Consider the following 14,300-nt stretch of genomic DNA (forward strand, 5'->3'; position numbering starts at 1 on the left):
CGGGTGTTTCCAACGCCACCACTTTCTCTTTGTTACCTACCTTTATTGGTAGTGTCATTTGTGGATTTTCATAGACTTCATCTTGATTGCTAACTTCTCTCGTTTGGTTGAAAGTTATCCTTACTTTATGACTGTGCTTAGGAAGCAGATTGGAGTTGGATGTGGCGTTTGGTGAGGTGTCGTTTGGATGTGGAAGAGGATTTGGATGAATCGTTAAGATCCATGGCGACAACGAAAGCCGTAGAAGCTTCTGGGTTCTGGTACTATGTTTTGATTTAGGGTAAATTACACTTTCATACCTCAGGTTTGAGGTCTATTTCAATTCCTTACAACATCTTCAAAACATTTCACTTTCATACCTTAAGTACTATTTTATTTCAAAATAATACATCCGTTACATTTTCCATTCATTGATCTATTAAATGCTGACGTGGTTGCCATATATATGCCACATGCCTGTCAAATGTCTGCCACGTGACAAATAAAATAATTTTTTAATTTTTTTTAAAAAAACCTGAATTTTCTCAAAAGAAAAAAAAAGAAAAAAAAATTGAAAAAAAAGGGTAAATTACACTTTCATACCTCAGGTTTGAGGTATATTTCAATTCCTTACAGCATCTTTAAAACATTTCACTTTCATACCTTAAGTACTATTTTATTTCAAAATAATACCTCCATTACATTTTCCATCCATTGATCTGTTAAATGTTGACGTGGCTGCCACATATATACCACATGGCAAATAAAATATATTTTTAATTTTTTTCAAAAAACCTGAATTTTCTCAAAAAAAAAAGAAAAAAAAAATTGAAACTAGTGCCTTCCCCCACACCCCCTAGCAACCCTAACCCAGAACCCAAAAACCTGCAAGAAGAAGAAGAAGAGGAGGCAGATAAAAAAAAAAAAAAAAAAAAAAAACCCCAGTTCGTCCCACCCTGAGCCACCCCTTTCTCCAATCCCCCATCACCCCTCCCAAAAATCCCCATCACCCACAAAAATTACACCCGAGATTAGGTGGATCTACCACAAGACCAATCCAAAAATCATCTCAAACTCAAAGTATTTTCAAAACCCACCCATACTGAAAATCACGAGATCCTGACCCGAGGGGAGCGAGGAAGGTCACGTGGCGCCCGAGGGGGGGGTTTGCGCGACGCTGGTGGGGGAGGGAGGTGTGTCACGGGGGGGGGGGGGGGGGAGATTTTTTATTTTTTTTTCTCTTTTTCTTTTTCTTCCTCCCTCTTCTTCTTCTTCTTCTTCTTGCTGCTACAGCAGGTTTTTTGGATTTTGGGTTAGGGATGGGGATGTGGGTCGCTGGGGGGGGGGGGGGGGGGGGGTGAGGGATAGTGAGTTTCATTTTTTTTTTCCAATTTTTTTTTCTTTTTTTGAGAAAATTTAGGTTTAAAAAAAAAGAATTAAAAAATTATTTTATTTTCCACGTGGCAGACATTTGGCAGCCACGTCATCATTTTACAGATCAATGGATGGAAAATGTAATGGAGGTATTATTTTGAAATAAAATAGTACTTAAGGCATGAAAGTGAAATGTTTTAAAGATATTGTAAGGAATTGAAATAGACCCCAAACTTGAGGTATGAAAGTATAATTTACCCTTTTTTTTTTCAATTTTTTGAGAAAATTCAGGTTTTAAAAAAAAAAATTTAAAAATTATTTTATTTGCCACGTGACAGATATTTGGCAGCCACGTCAGCATTTAACAGATCAATGGATGGAAAATGTAACAGATGTATTATTTTGAAATAAAATAGTACTTAAGGTATGAAAGTGAAATGTTTTGAAGATGTTGTAAAGAATTGAAATAGACCCCAAACCTGAGATATGAATGTGTAATTTACCCTTTGATTTATGGGTCTAATTGCTTCTTAGCACTTTTAGTGTTTTTTTTTTTTTTAATTTTTGGCCCCTTTTTTTGGTTGTTTATATGTTAGTTTTGGACAAATGAAAACTAATGAAAAGAGTTTGAAAACTTTGAGTTTTAACGATAAGGACAAAATAAAGGGTAAAATGAATATACCAGGATTGACTTTTTAGTGTAAAAATGTGATTTTTCGTTAAAGTGAACAATACCGTGAGTTTTTCGTTAAAACTCTTTTTGGACAATGCTTGTATGTAAGGTTTGTGTTTGTATTAAAAATTACCTTTTACCAAAAAAAAATAAATTTGAATTTAGGACAAAAGTGAATTAAGGGTTGATTTTTAATTTGGAAACGAAGACAAAAAATTTGGGTTATTTTGATGGACAAGGATTGTCTGCCCTTCCGTGCCTTCCTGTTTTGTGTGGTCACGGTTAAGTCCAATCAATATTTTATATTGTTATTTTTATAGAGATAATATAAAATAAATAGTAATATAAAATGTTAACGTGACTTAACCGTGTCTACACAAATAGGAATGCACGGGAGGACAATCCTTATCCTATTTTGATCCACTACAAGGGTGGGAAACAGGTGAGCTCGAAAGCTGTTCCCGTCCCTGTCAAGGGAGATGCCAACCATCTCTCCTTTTTTCAAACACAGGCATGTTTGGGAGTGGAAGCTACATGAACAAGAAAAGACTTCGAAGTCTCGCCGATGTGGGCCAACAGATGCTTATCGGATTTGAGGCTTGGTGGTACCGCTGTGGTTGGTTGATGCCAGATCATTCAATAAAGTGCAAAACAAATGGCAAGGGAGGATGGTTTTAAACACTCACGGCTTCTCTTTCACTCAAAGCCAATCTTAAAAGTTTTTCTTTCTCATCCACCGACCGCAATCACTAAAATTTCTTCTTTCTCAGCCGCCGCATTATGTCTTTCCCCAATCTTAAATATATCTCTTGTTCTCGACTGTTTTGTGACTCGGTGTTCTTTGAACTTTGTCTCAGTACATCCTGAACTTGTCCCAGATTTATATTTTCTCTCTCAAAATATCGTTCTTTACTGCGATTCCTCAATCATCTACTTGTTCTACTCAACACTCAACTCATTGGGTGCTTCCTTCGAAAATCACGTCTGACAACACATCTTAGTGGTTGGTAGCTTTTAAAGTTCAATTTGCATTATTTGGTATGATTATGAGAGGACCAGTGCGTGTGGCTTATCTACCCAGTTTTCCATTCATCCATATGGTTCATTGGTCCTTCTTCTAGGTGGTGACGACTTTGTAGTGGTGATGCAGTTGGTATGGTGGAGACGGCCATTTCCTTTTTCATATATAAGGTTTTTTGTTTACATATTGCTACATGATGTCTCTTTTGGGCTTATTCATTGTAATTCCTTTATATGAGTTGAACTTTTGTTTAGCTGGTTTTTACTTTGTACTAGCTTTCTTTATTAAAAAAAAATCTATTTGATAGGAAAAAAACCAGAAATGGTATCGAAGGCGGAGGATAAAGAAGGTACCCCGCTACTTATCTATATGGAAGAGCCGATTCTGTGGTGGAAGACATGAATTTTTCACTCAAGCTTGAACTTGTCTAGAATTTTATTTTTTATTTTTTATTTTGCTTTCTAGTTTGTTGTTTCTTCTCAAAAGCCTACAATCATTATTATTTAAGTTATTTCCTGCCACTTAGCAGTACGATCTGCTAGTATTTCTATTCACTTGTAAGTAAAAGGTTTTAGGTTTGATTCTTGCTAAGGCGAATTTAAACCACATTATTGTTAGTTCATTGTGAGGTCAAACCTACATCCTCCTCTTTAATGTAGATAATCTCCTTCGTTTTTAAAAATAAAAATAAAAATGTTAAGCTATTTTCTTTTACTAGCTTTCAAGATGTTCACTGGTAGGAGTTTATATCAGGACACTTGCCCTTTACCTGCTCCAAAACTTGGCCGAAACGGGTTTGGCTGCCTTTTGGGCCAATTTTGTACTTTAAATATCTCATAACTAAAAGAACTCAATAAGTTTGTGGGTCTGTTGGCTCAATTTTGTAAACTCATCTCATAACATAAATAAAACCCAATGGGTTAGAGCCCAACGGCCAGCTAATTTTGAATCTATTTTGGGATTGTTAATCTAACCTACTTATAAATAAAACTCTTTGTCAATCAAATAGGGTGAAAAGACTATTTAGTCTTCTATCACATAAAAAAATAAATTATAGGCTGTAATGTAATTTCAAGGGTCAGATTAATTACACTAACACCCCCTGATGTTTATCGAGTTTTCACAAAACTCTTACGTTTGAGACATTACACAAACATCCCCTCAGGTTTTGTTTATAAAGTAACTAATTTACCCTTATTAATTACTTGAAACTAATAAAATAAAACTTTATAATTACATAAAAAATTATAAAACATTAAACACTTTAAGAAAGATAAATCACATTTTACACTCTCGTGTTTGTAGTCAATTGCAATCTCATACGACATCTTTAAAACATTTCAATTTTATATTTAATTAATAATAAGAAAACTTATCAAACATTCTTCTCCTACACGAACCCAACAACCCTAATCCCTTTTTCTCTCCATTGTTTATCTCACAAACACTGTGATAGAATCACAAATTTCAGGACTCCATTCAACCTACCAGCAGCAATAGAAATAGCAAATGGAGAAGATGAAGTAGAAGGGAGCAGAGCTCCAATGTATTTTGGGTTTGTAAATTATGATGTTACAATTCAGGGAACTCAACTTGTTTTATAGACTTTACAACTTTAATGCCAGTTGTTGTTCATTTGGAGTTCTCTCAACAGATGACTTCATCACACAATTGCCTTGCCTGTCAACACGTTAGAGTTGTGGTTCGACAAGACGACAGAGCAGGAACATGATGAGAGGTGCTAGTCGTCATAATCGAAGCAGATCGGCTGGAGCAGACGATCTTTCAAATAGAATGTGTTTGGGTTAATATTTGAACATTAGACTTAGATGAAAGAAAGACCAAGGATGCCAACTAAAAGGGGACTTGCCCGAAGCCCAACAACAAGCCCAGAGGCAAATTGAAGACTTCTCAGCCAAAATGCAAGTCACGTGCTTACTATTGAAGTGACAAGCGATGGAGACTAACCTACTACCAGCCAAATAACACTTTCTAGTGGCATTCCGAGTAAAAAGGCTGATGACTCACTACCCTCCAAGTGCTTTCAGGCAAGAACAAAGTCATAGCAGTTGGGCTAAATCGCCTATAAAAGGGGGAAGAGGCCCCAGAGACAAGGACACTCAACCAATCAAACAAACAAACATACAAACTCTGCTCTCAAGCCAGATTTGCATCCAAAAGCTGAAATCAACCCAGATTCAGTCATTTTTTAGTACAAGCTATCATTTGTCTTGTTTAAAGCTCTGCTACCTTCCTCAGTGGCGTAGTATCGATTCCCTTGTGTAAACTTGTTTACCGTCCATCCCTTTTTAGCATATAAACCCTGTAATTTCAAAGAGAAGTAACTGCAAGAACTTCAACCTTGCCATACAAGGTAAAATCTTACCCGAAGCTCTTTGTTTGTTTCTAAGCTAATAGATCAATTACTTAATGTATTCTCCAGTATGTATTCATATCCACCTGCTTTCCTACTTTAAGAGTCTTATTTGTATCTAGATCTGGTTAGTTTAATGAATATGTCTTCATTAAAAGCAATCTAGGACCAAGCAAATGACTTAAGGGGATCTGGGCTCCATTCATTCGCACATACAAGATTATGAACAAAAAGTCCTTGTTTACAAGGCAAGAACAAGAACTTAATTTGGACTTAACCCATCCACGATAATCCTTTGATCACAAGAAGTCCGAGTAACTTAGAGAGCAAGCAATCGACTAAACACACTTGTTCTACATCTGTTATACTAAGATAGCAGTGGCACGCCTAACACTAAGTCAATTTTGATTGCGAGCCTTAAGGCCTACACCTAAAGCCCCACAAAAGCACCTTTCAGAACTAACTCTATCCTCTTCTTGTAGCACATCAACAAGTAAGAGCCCGACTACACATCCAATGTGCCAATCCCTTGGGGAGCTGTGCTGAGGCCTGATGATCCTTCCCCAGAGAAATCTTCGCCCGAACAAAATGCTTCCACAACTTTGCCCTTTCTTTCATGGCTTCTCCGCCGCTTCAAAGAAGATAAATACATCTTCGATCTTTGAGAAGATACAACTTCAAAAGAAAGGGTATGTGAGAGAAAAAAAAAATTGATGGGATTTGAAGAAAGATCAAATATAGCTCCAAATTCAAGAAAGATTGAAAGAATGGTAAGGATGATTGTTTTTTTTTTTTTTTTTTTTTTTTTTTTTGGGAAATTCAAGAAATCAAGAATGTCTGTGAGATTTTTGGAGTGATTAAATGAGAAATTGAATTAAATTGGATTGATAGATGGGAGGAGGAGGGCTTTTCCAGAAAAAAAAAAATATTGGGAAGGAAGAAAAACCAACAGGATCCTCTTTGTGAGGATCCGGAAGATCCGTGAATCGTGTCCGTTTATCGTGCATCATACGGTCAAATTTTGTCAAGTACTGTCCGTGTTCAATTTTAAATATAAAAAATTAAAAAAAAAATATATATATATATATATATATATATAATTGTACGATGTACGATGAACAAACACGATTTACATATCCCCAGAATCTTCACAAAGAGGATCCGGATTCGAAGTAAAAAAGTGATGCAAGAAAGTGGGTGCGTTATTCAAGACAAATTTTTTTGAGTTTTCAATGTTTTATAATTTTTTTTCTATAATTATAAAACATAAATTATTAGATTCAAGTAATTACTAAGGGTGAATTAGTAAGTTTAAAAGAAAATTTTTGACTTAAGGGGTTATATGAAAGGAAATTAAAACATGAGGGGGTGTTTGTGTAAGATCTCAAATGTGAGGGGGTTTTGTGAAAACTCGATAAACGTCAGGCGGTGTTAGTGTAATTAACCCGTAATTTCACAAAACTAAATTTTGCTGTTTTTTATTTAAGTCTCACCTTCTTCTGATTTTACCATACAATCTAATATTAAAAAATAAAAAACAAAAACCTCTCTTCCCACTCCCACTCCCACATTCTCCCTCAACCTTTCTCATTCCCATTTTAAAAACAAAAATAAAAAATGTTCACACACAAAGTGTGTGGCATATGCAAGTCTAATTAATTAAAACTGTCTAAGTTCATTTCAACTTTTAACTGAATAATCTAAGAGAAATGTTAAGGGGTAACTTAGAATTATGGTCTAGTGATATTTCTCTTCACTTGTAAGTGAGAGGTCTTATGTTTGATTCTTGCTAAGGGAAAATTTGAACTATATTATTGGTAGCCCATGGTGAGGCTTATTCCACTCCCCCACCCCCTTAGTGTAGATAATATTGTTTGAAAACAAAAAAAAAAATGTTAAGGGGACTCTCTCAAAAGTGAGACTCTTTATAGACTTTGTGCTACCTCACAATAGTACGTTAATTTCCATACCAATATTATAAAACATTGTGCCTAAAACATGATGTAGCAAAGAATCTATGGAGAGTTCTACTTTTGAGAGAGTCTCCTTAGCATTTCTCATAAGAGTTCAAAGCTCAAGAGGCATGGGATTGGGAGAGACGGCAATGAGATTTGGTTCCATTTTAGGTTTCTTTTCCATTTTTTTATTTTGAACATTTTGAAAGGAGAAGATTTAAAAACATAATCTAAATTTAATATCAAACAAGTTTTTGGGTTGTAATTCTTTTGTTCCAAAACTTGTTGAAAAAACAATAGAAAATCATGTCTTTGAGTATTTTTTTTTTTCGGTAACAAAAAGTTTAGGGGGAGAGGAGCTACCCCATCCCAAAGCTAGGGCATACCACATGCCTCTTTGAGAACTTACAAGGGGGGTCTTATCTCTTTTTTTGGGTTTTACAAATTGCCCACCAAGAGGAATTGCCTGCAGTAGGACTCAAATCTAAGCCTTGGTCTATCGAAGAGAATGATTCTTACCAACTCAACCAGTTTTCGTTGTTGCCTTTGAGTATAACTTTTCAAGTAGGATACCAAACGTAATTTTTCACTTATCTCATTTTTGTGTATTCATCAATAGAGGCGGCTTTGTGGAGGGAGGGAGGGGAGTGCCAAATGTGCAATTGCACATGGCCGCAAATTTTGAGGAGCCTTAAAAAAATTGTCATTTAATATACATGTACTAATGCCATATATTAAAATATTATATTTGTTAGCACTTTAAAATTTTATTGTGCACTCCTTATAAATGTAAATTTTTTTTTTTCAAAATATAAAAATTTGGAGTGCCAATAGCAACTCTCTAAAAACAATTTTTTCCCTTCAATTTTATTATATAATAATGCCATCTATTAAAGTGAAACATTAAAGTTAGAGATTTTGAAGCTTTTTTCCTTGTTTGGTTGTTCAAAATTGAATTACTTTCGATTATTTAATGAATGTTATGTTTGTAGCTCTTTCTAATTATTATTTAATGACATTGTAAACTTACAATCAGTGAGTCTTAAATTTGTTTTGATTAATGTTATTGCTTTCTAGGATCAATACATTGTTCTACTTTTTTTTTTGGTAAGGTCTAATTGGATTAATAGTCTCCGTGGTGATAGGGTAGTTGGAAGATATCCCTAGTAGTAAAAAAAAAAAAAAAAAAACAAGGATTTAAGCCCCTTATAATGAAGTCCATTAGGATTTAGGCCTAAAATTGAAAATTTCGTCAGCTCTCTATTAATTGTTAGCACATGAGGCACACATGTGAGACTAAGAAGATAAAGTTAGCCTCACATGTAAGATGCACGTGTTAACAATGAACAGAGAGTGCTGTTTTAGTCTAATATATGTGCCTCACGTGCTACTAATTAACGGAAAGTTGACGGAATTTTCAATTTTGGGCATAAATCCTAACAAACTTCACCACAAGGGCTTAAATCCTAATTTTTTTTTTTAACATATGGCCCATCTTTCAACTATCGTATCACTACGAAAACTAATAATCTAATTAAGTCTTTTCTTAAAACACTATCTTAAGAAGGGCCCTTCATAAGTTTTGCATAGGCCTCCAAAATCTTGAGAAAACCTTGTTGATCACAACAACCAAGGATGTCCATCTGTGGCCGAATGACACTTCCTTACTTCACTTTGATGATGTTCACTAGCTCACAGAAGTTGTCGCAACTACATCTCGAAACCATATATCAACATAAACCACTTTAACAAACTACATATATAATAAAACAACTAAATAATGTAGCCTTGGTTCTCGTCAACTCGATTTTAGTGATACAATCAAGATAATTTGATGTTCCATGCTAACTAAATTTTTGAAAAATATTTTACCATCAAGATAATTTGATGTTCCATGCTAACTAAATTTTTGAAAAATATTTTACCATGTTAAAAATTAGAGAAAATTGTAGTAATGATCTCTCAGCTTTAACTCAATTTGAGTAATTGATCCTCATCTTTAACTCATTGGAGCAATTGTTCCTCGACTAAAAATATGTGACCATTGGTCCATTAACTTATCAAACATACAGTTATGATCATTTTCGTCAATTCCTTTAGAACTTTCATCAAAATGAGTCAATGTCACACACGTGAGGCTAAATCAAGTGACAAATATGAAAAACCAAATGAGAAAAATTACAGCAATGGTCCCTCAATTTTAAATTAATTGGAGAAATGGTCCCTTAACTTTAACCCAATTGGAACAATGGTCCCTCAACTTTAATTAACCTAATTGTAACAATGATACTTCTAACATAAGTCATTTTGACATAATTCTTTGACGAAAAAGATCATAGCTACACATTTTCTGATGAATTAAAAGATAAATGATTATAAATTTGTAGTTGAATGATCATTGCTCCAATTGGATTAAAATTGAGGGACAATTGCAACAATTTTCTCCAAAAAGTAATGGATGTAACTAAAATACTTCACACTTACTAGTTTTAAAAACAAAAACATTGAATCCAAAAAGAATACCAATCAGTCTATTTTCTTGACTTATATCTCCATTGTAAACCTCAGTGGACTTGTATCGAAACTTGTGGAAAGAAAAATTGTGCGAACCTAGACATATATAACTACATATCATCAAAATAGTTACTGCGCTACAAATTGTTTATCAAACCCGATGTTTTCAGTATCAAAATGAGCAAGTATTTGCAACATAAACCGATTAGACATCAAAATAGTTCCAAAACGAATAGTATAGCTGATGGCCCGATCGATGGATGAAAATATGCATCATTTGCTACAACTCTGGCTAATTGCCTAGGAGACGTTGACATTTAAATTTTTCATCGGAATTCAAAATTTTCTGCTGATAAGTTAGATTAGTTTAGAATACTGCACCGATTTGAAATGAATAAAGAAAAAATGAACTTGTATGCCTAAAACCTAGAAAACATTGTGAAACACACGGCAATAAGGAAAACCAATACGGTCGATAGAAAAAGAAAAACCAGCAAAGAAAAGCACTATGGTTTTGACCCTGGAGGATATGGCCACTGCACAAGACGGCAGAACCTGTAACACGAGGTACTTTGGTTGTGTCATTAATTAAATATGATTATCCTCTCCTTAGTGTTTGTTTTGACCAAAACCAAAGTACCTGGATGACGTTCATGCAACTGCATCATTATCGATTGAATACAGTAGTCGAATGTCCACTAAAGCCGGATGATCAAGATTTTCTTGCTCCTACACATCTTATTAATTGTCAACTATTTGCTTAATTAATTCATGGAGTAAAAACTCGAATTGATTCGATGTTGGAACATGTTTATTGTTTGCTACATCTATCTTTTAATTTTTTTTAATACAGATGTACATATATAGTAAGGGCTCTTTGATATACATAATTGGATTAAAATAAATAATTTATTAAATAAAAGTATATTAAACGGAGAAATTATAAAATTATGACCATCTAAAAGATAGAAGATAGATTACTCATGTAGAAGGGATGAATCTTCTTAAATAATAGCTAATCCTCTTCTAATTCCCCATATGAAAAACCAACCACTTCTACCTTCAATATGCCAAGAAATTTTAGATTTCTCCATTCTAATTCAATCTATGTGTACCAAACGAGCCTTGAAGATGGGGGAAATAAAATGACATCAAACTCCTATTTACAAAATTTGAACCTAGCTAAGACATTTTATTTATAAGTGAAGAAGAATACTACTAAATTGTAATACTAAGTGACACGTCAATTATTTAATTAGTATAAGTGTCTTCATAATCTGATCCTCGTAGAGCCACGCATAGGTATCTTTAACAAGACAGGGTGACAATTTGAAGAGACATAATTAGATTAATTGTGATTTGTCTTTGTTAAGGGGGATATGTTGTTTGGCTTTTGGGTATTAGTAATCTTTGGAGGCTGCTTTGGCATTTTCCTAATCACCAAATTATTCCAAAGCCTTTTAACTTGGTAATGTACAAATTAATAATTACCAACTCATAAGTAAAAGGTAGCAGATCAAGCCAAATTAGTGAGTTATATAATTCGAATCTCTTTTCTTTCACTACCTCTCTCTGTGCGTCTGTGAGTTGGTGGATGCAGCCATATCAAATCTTACCCCACTAGTTTGGGAGTTGGTGGATGCAGCCACATCAATTCTTACCCCACTAGTTTGGGAACTGGGACATCCAATTGCCACATTTTTCTACCCGGTGCCAGGTTTACCAAGATGTTGACCCCTTCATTATGAATTCTTGGTGCTACCCCCTCCCCTCTTCTTCATAATTTTGTTCACATGAGCTTGACGAACGGTTAATGAGACAAAGTAATTTTCCAAATCATTCAAAACCTAGCCGCCTTAATTAAAAACATAAAATATAACTAGCAATATAAAGTTTTGAGTTTAACTCGTACTGATAACAAGTTCGTAACTAATTATATTTGAGCCGTTGTATGACTTGAGTCCCAATTTTTATGTAAGAAAACAAATCAAATTGAGTATGAAACTTAGTTAACCAATTCATTAACATGTTTGAGTAAAATCATATCTTAATCAATTCACCATATGTCTTGTTCTTTGGCCTGAATTTATCGTTAAGCCGAACTTTTAGAGAAATCCAAACCCATTTTCTTTGAAGCATCCTTATACATTGACATCTTTGTGTCTATATGTGTGTTACAACTGCCATTGATTGACATTGGCACCAGCAGACAAAGGGGCCGAAAGCAGTAGACAAACAAAGACCAAGATAAGCAAGATAAGGTGGTTTTCTCCTCCTCCAATTTCCCATAATTAAAGACAAAATAGGTATATACTACCTCGTCTAAAGAAGTTCGAGTTCCTTTATAAAACGAATTGGTAATATGAAGAATATTTCAATTATTTATAAGTATATAGAAGATTCATTTTCTCATCACTGTGTGATTCACTTGCAATAGTATCTATCCCCTTATGTCTTCAGTTAGTATCATTCATTCAAAATGAGAGAGAATGAGAGAGAGAGAGAGAGAGTCACGACCTTTTTTTCCATTGACTTCATTTCACACAAAGCTTCAACTTACTCAACTACGGTGCAGTAAACCCTACCTTCAGTCATTGCTCCTAACTGTTCATCGTTGACTTGATGAGCATTTTGCCCCAACTCAAATTTAAGAGGGAATTCGTACACCCTAGCTCATGTATATGGTCAAAGCACGATTGCCTTTAAACGCTTTCCAGATATGGTATTTAAAGAAAATTTGACTAATAGTTAATTAATCATAAAGCTCTGGAGGGAAGAAGGAGAGTGTGCTGGAAGAGTCTGGTTGAGTATATATTTATATTTAATCATACCATAGTTGAAGAATTTGAATCATGTCCAACAGTTCTTAAGCTCAAAACTGTTAGTTGCTAAAAGAGTTAAGGTTTTACAATAAAATTAATTGATAATATGAGATTAATCTAATTTCTTTTAAGCTTATGTAAAGTCCCTTTTCCCATTAATGTGAGATTCATTTTCAACACGTCCCTTTATATGTGATGAATTTTCAAGCCTAACACCTGTACAACATGTACAACGGGGTAACGTGGAGTGCGTGTGGCCGTTTGGCTTCACACGTAGGACACCATGCACTGATATTATAAAGAAGTTAATGTTCCACCATAAAACAATTGACAATATAGAGATTAATCTAATTTACTTATAAGTCCATATATGATCACTTCTTCTATCAATGTGAGATTCATTCTTAATTGTTGCTACAGTGCTGCTGGTACGATCAATAGTAGCCCTAAACCCTAAACTCTATTTACTTCAAAAAAAAAAAAGAAAGAAAAGGCAAAGCCATTTCTAGTTCGTTTTCTAAATCAAAAGTCAGTGCATTAACAAGATACTCACTACCCTAATTTGGTCACATGCAACGGTGGAAAACTGGTGCCTTTCACTCATAAAAAATAAAGCATAGAAAGTTTTTTTTTTTTTTTTTTTAACAAACTCATTCGTTTTTTTAACAACCGTCCACGTAAAGCACATAGTTTCTCAGTAGTCAAATACTTTATGTAAGAACTCCACATGCGACCCTTCAACAAATTCCTTAATTTGTGAAGTCAAATGGGCTAAAGAAGAGACTGAGCAAGTACAAACTAATTAAGATTTTGATCATTGTTCACGTCAGAAGATAATTTAATCTGTCCTTCTATTACTTACCTCCTAGTGTGAAAGCTCATTGCCTATAATTTTCTTAACTAAAATTTACAGATCAGCATATTTGGAGTGGAGTTAACGTACTGTAACCATTAGGTTGTAAGAGATTCCAAATGCCCCACAGGCCTTTTGTAAAACATTATCTGATTAATTTCTCTTTGCCCTTTTTGTAATGTAAAAAGAAAATAGTTCCATGAGTTGCCAATGTTCAAGTAGTTTCCTCACTAGTCACTAGAACTTACAACCCAGTCGAAGGGAAAGAGTTTTCCCATACCAAGATTATATAATTTTGGCTATCCTTGAATGAATATGTCCACACAATCAAGTCCGAAGGTTATTCAAACCAAACAGCTCAGTTTCTGCAGCCCATCCTCGCAAGTTGAAATAGTTTTGTGAATAGTTGCTAACTAAATTTAGCCAATGAGAAAAAAAAAAAAAAAAAAAAGGGTAAATTACACAACACTACCTCAACTATTGGGCCAATCACAATTTCATTACTCCATCTTTAAAACATTTCAATGTCACACATTATCTTACGAATTTGTTACAATATCAAACCTCCGTTAGGTTTTCTATCAATCTCTCTGTTAAATGCTAACGTGACTTGAGATGGGGCCCACTTCCAATTCCACTAGATTAAAAATATAACTAAATATTAAAAATTAAAAATCAAATCATTTAAATATTTTATAAAACAAATATGGGAGCCACCCCTTATCCCCCTCACAC

At 34.3% G+C, this 14,300-nt stretch overlaps 1 non-coding gene across 1 annotated transcript; it reads right to left on the minus strand.

The window, feature by feature from the left end:
* Positions 1 to 2,402: 2,402 nt before the first annotated feature.
* Positions 2,403 to 2,535, minus strand: LOC137711796 (U6atac minor spliceosomal RNA). Its single transcript, XR_011065141.1, has one exon. It is a non-coding gene; the product is annotated as a U6atac minor spliceosomal RNA (small nuclear RNA).
* Between the last annotated feature and the right edge of the window lie 11,765 nt (positions 2,536 to 14,300).

The sequence above is a fragment of the Pyrus communis genome, chromosome 12 (genome assembly GCF_963583255.1).
Source record: "Pyrus communis chromosome 12, drPyrComm1.1, whole genome shotgun sequence".
Lineage (NCBI taxonomy): Eukaryota > Viridiplantae > Streptophyta > Magnoliopsida > Rosales > Rosaceae > Pyrus > Pyrus communis.